At 40.7% G+C, this 7390-nt stretch overlaps 1 pseudogene; it reads right to left on the bottom strand.

Annotated features, from left to right (window-relative positions):
- Positions 1-1646: 1646 nt before the first annotated feature.
- Rps2-ps21 (ribosomal protein S2, pseudogene 21) lies at positions 1647-2542 on the bottom strand (annotated as a pseudogene).
- Positions 2543-7390: the final 4848 nt, after the last annotated feature.

Here is a 7390-nt window from a genome sequence, read left to right as displayed (position 1 = left end):
CATGGGTTATAGATTTTTGCGAAATGGATACATTCCAGTTTGCCTTTTAAATATGAATGTTGATTTTTTCCGTCATTGCCTATACTGTAAGTTCTGCTGATCTCATCATGTCAATATGAAAATCAGGGCTATGTATACAACATCCTTTCAACGGTGTAATTGGGAAATGTATTCCACCTCCTGAGAGAATCAATCTGCGCACTTACAGAACAGATGTGAACAAAGAAATAAGTGAGATGCTCCGATGGGAGGACTGTGCTAAGCAAGGAGCATGTGTCATAAATGTGAATCTTATATAATAGAACTGCACCTTTTACAACACAAATGTGATCATAAAACCATCTGCTTCATAATCAGCTTGGAAAGTGCATCTGGTATTGCTCTATCGGCTCTCCAAATTGTTCCTAGATGCACTTTAAAAACATAACATGAACACAAGCATTATGGGTGGAGAGACTGAATGTCCAGATGGCTTCCTTTAGTATCGTTACTAATTTCATCATTGTGTTTCTTAATTAAGCGTTCTCAGTAAGCATGTAACTGTTACCACTAAAATCATATTAATTAAACAAGTGTTTAAAGGACCAGGTAAGTGGTGCTTTCCAATTAAGTTCTGTAAGTTGCTTATAAATTTTTGCTTTCTCAATCACTCCTTTCTGTTAAGGCAACTACAGAAGCATGAAAATCTTTACTGTGATATGCTCAATACGACAAGCTGGAGAGAAAATGGTGGCTTAAAACGGTACATTAATGCAGGGTCAGTGGGCTCTGGAGCTAGACGTTAGTCTATATTGGGAAAACACTTTTAGTGTTTGTTATTACTGATACCATGTTGCACAATTAACAATATTGATACTGGAATTGGAAATAACTCTTTTCTCGCTAGTAACGAGATTTTCTACACAGTGGGGAAATGTTCCTCTTTAGGTTAAAAGGACAAAAGAGCATTGAGTTTATGCATCTCTGGTCATTTTAACTGCTACATAGATTACATTTGCCATTGTAACTGGAATCCCATGAGAGTTAGCACTTTTTTCTCAGTGTCCCCTGTTACAAAACCCCTGCCTCCAAGCCGTATTCCAAGACCACGTCTGGAATCAACTAAAGACAAGCAACCGAGCACATCTGTGAGGGAGAAATGTCTTCGTGGTTGGATGGTTGGTGGTGGGAAGACCCACTCTAAGTTCAGATCCTTTGAATTCAGGAGACCCACCCTAAATCTGGGCCATACTTTCTGGTGATAGCTCATATAAAAAGACAAAGAAGGTAGCTTCTGCTTTTTCCCTGTTTGTCCTCATTCTTGGTCGTACTCCATCTGTTCTGCTGCTGAGGCATTGCTACACTGGTCTGAGAACCTTTGGGATTCCAACACTGACTGAAGAGCAGCTGAGACAAATGCACTATCAGACTCTCGGCCTTTTCGTCGGGACACAGGGAGTGTCTGTCACTTCGATCTTGATCTTCTAGATATCACTTCTATCATATTGTTCTAGAGAACCCTGACTAATATACCTCTCATTATTCCATTTACAAGGCCAAGCTCCAACACTAATTTTAATTTTGAAAGTTGAAGGTTTAAGTTGAAAATTCTTAAGAAAAACAAAACAAAACCAGATTTAATTCTTTCATTTTTCTTGTATAAACCCTTATGTGGTAGGCACAGCTGGAGCCCAGGTCCTCTGAACAGAGACTCTGGTGTGGGTTTTCACAAGATGGTCAGAGAATGCCTGATAGGGAGACTTGGTGGAAAGTCTCTTTCCAGAGGTCAGAGGTCAAGTAGCTGTAGGTCTTAGAGATGGCATCAAAGTTGCCCAGATGGGCAGTGCAACCTTTGGTTGAAGTGTAGCAGTCATCTATACTGGCCATCATCAGTAGCTTCTTGGGCACAAGAGCAGAGACAACTGCCAGTGCCTCTGGGGTCAGGGATAAGACGCAGCAGCACAGAGCCACAGCGGCCTGTCACTTTGCATGGCACAGTGTGGGACTTACCAACCTTGTTCCCCCAGTAGCCTCTCTGCACAGGGACAATGGAAATCTTGGTTAAGATGATGACCCCTCGAGTGGCAGTGACTACCTCCTTGGAGCACTTAATACTAAGACCAAAGTGGCCATTGTAGTCCCCAATAGCGACAAAAGCCTTGAACCTGGTCTGCTGGCCAGCCCGAGTCTGCTTCTGCACTGGCATGATTTTCAGAACCTCATCCTTTAGAGATGCACCCAGGAAAAAGTCAATAATCTCAGACTCCTTAATGAGCAGGGAGAACAAGGAGATCTCCTCCAAGGACTTGATCTTCATGTCCTTAACCAGGCGGCCCATCTTGGTGACAGGATCCACTCCTTGTCTTCAGCTTTACCTCCTTGTCTTCAGCTTTACCTCCACAAGCCCTGTGACCTCGACCACGGTCACGGCCATGGCCACGGCCTCAGCCCCTAAGACCACTGCCAAATCATCTGGGGAAGCCTCCGCAGCCTCCTAATCCTGGGTCCCCGGGTCCTCCTGGCCCTCCAGTGGCACAAGTGTCATCCACCATTTGGTGTTTTCCCGAAGAAGCAAGTTGAAAAGTCTTAAGTTATCACAAGTGTTTGCTTTAATTATATGCGTTTCTCCTCTGTTATTAAACTGTTGCTTTGGTCTTTTGGGCTGCTTTTGCTTTTCAGGAGAGTCTCTCTGTATAACCCAAGCTGGTCTATACTCATGATCCTCATGGTCCAACTTCTTCAGTGTTGGGTTGATAGGTGGACAGTATACGACCTGGCCTTTCCTCCTGGACCTTCTTCCCAAACTCTGTGCTGACAGGCAGGGAGTAAACAACCTGGACTTTGGCTGACATTGGATACTCTGATTTTGACTTAAACTCAGCACAAATGGTGCCTTTACTAGCACAGTACATCTGATGTCACATTCAGACTCATGACCCAGTTTTCAATTATTTATTTTTAAAATCAAGTTATGGGAATTTTACAGGAAATAATGTCATTGTCCTCAAAGAAGTAATAAAAACTAACTAAACTTTGATTATAACTTCAGGAAGGTTAGTTGAGCAGGTGACATGTGAGTTGGCTCCAAGGTATACATAAAGATTTTTGACTTAAAAGACACAAAAGTGAGATTTTTTCAAGAAGGAGGAAAAAGATTAACAAATTAATATTCAGTAAGTACTATGTTACATATTTCACACATATGTTTTAACTCTCATAGAAATTATATAAAGCTCAGTTCAAATGGTACCAAAATACATTTCGTCTTGTTCACATGATATTAAAATACATTCCTCATTGGGATTAGAAGGTAGTAAATGAAGCTATGACAAACAGCCATTAGACCTTAGGGCTAAAACAATAGAGAAAAATCAAACATCTTTTATCAAAAAACTAGCTAAGTTTTTTTTTTTTTTTTGTCTAGAGACTTGGTATCCGTTAGTACTGAGATGCTTTGTTATCAAAGTCCTAAACAACTAGGGTCCATAACACAAGAACAAGAGAAGAGAAAACACAAGGATAAAGGGTATAATGGAGATATTAAATATCTAGGGTAATTTTTTGGCATTTTCATATGTATCTCTAGGAATTAATTCAATATATCCTGCCATCCACTTGGATCAAGGACACCTTTCAATTCTCAGAAAGTAAAAGATAGTGATGAATTACACGAGAGATATTTTTTTTTATTAACTTGAGTATTTCTTATATACATTTCGAGTGTTATTCCCTTTCCCGGTATCCGGGCAAACATCCCCCTCCCCCCTCCCCTTCCTTATGGGTGTTCCCCTCCCAACCCTCCCCCCATTGCCGCCCTCCCCCCACCAGTCTAGTTCACTGGGGGTTCAGTCTTAGCAGGACCCAGGGCTTCCCCTTCCACTGGTGCTCTTACTAGGATATGCATTGCTACCTATGAGGTCAGAGTCCAGGGTCAGTCCATGTATAGTCTTTGGGTAGGGGCTTAGTCCCTGGATGCTCTGGTTGCTTGGCATTGTTGTACATATGGGGTCTCGAGCCCCTTCAAGCTCTTCCAGTTCTTTCTCTGATTCCTTCAACGGGGGTCCTATTCTCAGTTCAGTGGTTTGCTGCTGGCATTCGCCTCTGTATTTGCTGTATTCTGGCTGTGTCTCTCAGGAGCGATCTACATCCGGCTCCTGTCGGTCTGCACTTCTTTGCTTCATCCATCTTGTCTAATTGGGTGGCTATATATGTGTGGGCCACATGTGGGGAAGACTCTGAATGGGTGTTCCTTCAGTCTCTGTTTTAATCTTTGCCTCTCTCTTCCCTGCCAAGGGTATTCTTGTTCCCCTTTTAAAGAAGGAGTGAAGCATTCACATTTTGATCATCTGTCTTGAGTTTCATTTGTTCTAGGCATCTAGGGTAATTCAAGCATTTGGGCTAATAGCCACTTATCAATGAGTGCATACCATGTATGTCTTTCTGTGATTGGGTTAGCTCACTCAGGATGATGTTTTCCAGTTCCAACCATTTGCCTACGAATTTCATAAAGTCGTTGTTTTTGATAGCTGAGTAATATTCCATTGTGTAGATGTACCACATTTTCTGTATCCATTCCTCTGTTGAAGGGCATCTGGGTTCTTTCCAGCTTCTGGCTATTGTAAATAAGGCTGCGATGAACATAGTGGAGCACGTGTCTTTTTTATATGTTGGGGCATCTTTTGGGTATATGCCCAAGAGAGGTATAGCTGGATCCTCAGGCAGTTCAATGTCCAATTTTCTGAGGAACCTCCAGACTGATTTCCAGAATGGTTGTATCAGTTTGCAATCCCACCAACAATGGAGGAGTGTTCCTCTTCCTCCACATCCTCGTCAGCATCTGTTGTCCCCTGAGTTTTTGATCTTAGCCATTCTCACTGGTGTGAGGTGAAATCTCCGGGTTGTTTTGATTTGCATTTCCCTTATGACTAAAGATGTTGAACATTTCTTTAGGTGTTTCTCAGCCATTAGGCATTCCTCAGCTGTGAATTCTTTGTTTAGCTCTGAACCCCATTTTTTAATAGGGTTATTTGTTTCCCTGAGGTCTAACTTCTTGAGTTCTTTGTATATTTTGGATATAAGGCCTCTATCTATTGTAGGATTGGTAAAGATCTTTTCCCAATCTGTTGGTTGCCGTTTTGTCCTAACCACAGTGTCCTTTGCCTTACAGAAGCTTTGCAGTTTTATGAGATCCCATTTGTCGATTCTTGATCTTAGAGCGTAAGCCATTGGTGTTTTGTTTAGGAAATTTTTTCCAGTGCCCATGTGTTCCAGATGCTTCCCTAGTTTTTCTTCTATTAGTTTGAGTGTGTCTGGTTTGATGTGGAGGTCCTTGATCCACTTGGACTTAAGCTTTGTACAGGGTGATAAGCATGGATTGATCTGCATTCTTCTACATGTTGACCTCCAGTTGAACCAGCACCATTTGCTGAAAATGCTATCTTTTTTCCATTGGATGGTTTTGGCTCCTTTGTCAAAAATCAAGTGACCATAGGTGTGTGGGTTCATTTCTGGGTCTTCAATTCTATTCCATTAGTCTATCTGTCTGTCTCTGTACCAATACAATGAAGTTTTTATCAGTATTGCTCTGTAATACTGCTTGAGTTCAGGGATAGTGATTCCCCCTGAAGTCCTTTTATTGTTGAGGATAGCTTTAGCTATCCTGGGTTTTTATTATTCCAGATGAATTTGCAAATTGTTCTGTCTAACTCTTTGAAGAATTGGATTGGTATTTTGATGGGGATTGCATTGAATCTGTAGATCGCTTTTGGTAGAATGGCCATTTTTACTATATTAATCCTGCTAATCCATGAGCATGGGAGATCTGTCCATCTTCTGAGGTGTTGTTCAATTTCTGTCTTCAGAGGCTTGAAGTTCTTATCATACAGATCTTTTACTTGCTTGGTTAAAGTCACACTGAGGTACTTTATATTATTTGGGTCTATTATGAAGGGTGTCGTTTCCCTAATTTCTTTCTCGGCTTGTTTCTCTTTTGTGTAGAGGAAGGCTACTGATTTATTTGAGTTAATTTTATACCCAGCCACTTTGCTGAAGTTGTTTATCAGCTTTAGTAGTTCTCTGGTGGAACTTTTGGGATCACTTAAATATACTATCATATCATCTGCAAACAGTGATATTTTGACTTCTTCTTTTCCGATCTGTATCCCCTTGATCTCCTTTTGTTGTCTGATTGCTCTGGCTAGAACTTCAAGAACTATATTGAATAAGTAGGGAGAGAGTGGGCAGCCTTGTCTAGTCCCTGATTTTAGTGGGATTGCTTCGAGTTTCTCTCCATTTAGTTTAATGTTAGCAACTGGTTTGCTGTATATGGCTTTTACTATGTTCAGGTATGGGCCTTGAATTCCTATTCTTTCCAGGACTTTTATCATGAAGGGGTGTTGAATTTTGTCAAATGCTTTCTCAGCGTCTAATGAAATGATCATGTGGTTTTGTTCTTTCAGTTTGTTTATATAATGGATCACGTTGATGGTTTTCCGTATATTAAACCATCCCTGCATGCCTGGGATGAAGCCTACTTGGTCATGGTGGATAATTGTTTTGATGTGCTCTTGGATTTGGTTTGCCAGAATTTTGTTGAGTATTTTTGCGTCGATATTCATAAGGGAAATTGGTCTGAAGTTCTCTTTCTTTGTTGTGTCTTTGTGTGGTTTAGGTATAAGAGTAATTGTGGCTTCGTAGAAGGTATTCGGTAGTGATCCATCTGTTTCAATTTTGCGGAATAGTTTGGATAATATTGGTATGAGGTCTTCTCTGAAGGTTTGGTAGAATTCTGCACTAAACCCGTCTGGACCTGGGCTCTTTTTGGTTGGGAGACCTTTAATGACCGCTTCTATTTCCTTAGGAGTTATGGGGTTGTTTAACTGGTTTATCTGTTCCTGATTTAACTTCGGTACCTGGTATCTGTCTAGGAAATTGTCCATTTCCTGAAGATTTTCAAGTTTTGTTGAATATAGGTTTTTATAGTAAGATCTGATGATTTTTTGAATTTCCTCTTAATCTGTTGTTATGTCTCCCTTTTCATTTCTGATTTTGTTAATTTGGACGCACTCTCTGTGTCCTCTCGTTAGTCTGGCTAAGGGTTTATCTATCTTGTTGATTTTCTCAAATAACCAACTTTTGGTTCTGTTGATTCTTCTATGGTCCTTTTTGTTTGTACTTGGTTGATTTCAGCTCTGAGTTTGATTATTTCCTGCCTTCTACTCCTCCTGGGTGTATTTGCTTCTTTTTGTTCTAGAGCTTTTAGGTGTGCTGTCAAGCTGGTGACATATGCTCTTTCCTGTTTCTTTCTGCAGGCACTCAGCGCTATGAGTTTTCCTCTTAGCACAGCTTTCATTGTGTCCCATAAGTTTGGGTATGTTGTATCTTCATTTTCATTAAATTCTAAAAAGTTTTT

This window comes from Rattus norvegicus, chromosome 18 (genome assembly GCF_021556685.1).
Source record: "Rattus norvegicus strain SHRSP/BbbUtx chromosome 18, alternate assembly SHRSP_T2T, whole genome shotgun sequence".
NCBI lineage: Eukaryota > Metazoa > Chordata > Mammalia > Rodentia > Muridae > Rattus > Rattus norvegicus.
The sequence above is the reverse complement of the archived record's forward strand: the minus strand, read 5'-3'. Positions and strand labels throughout refer to the sequence as shown.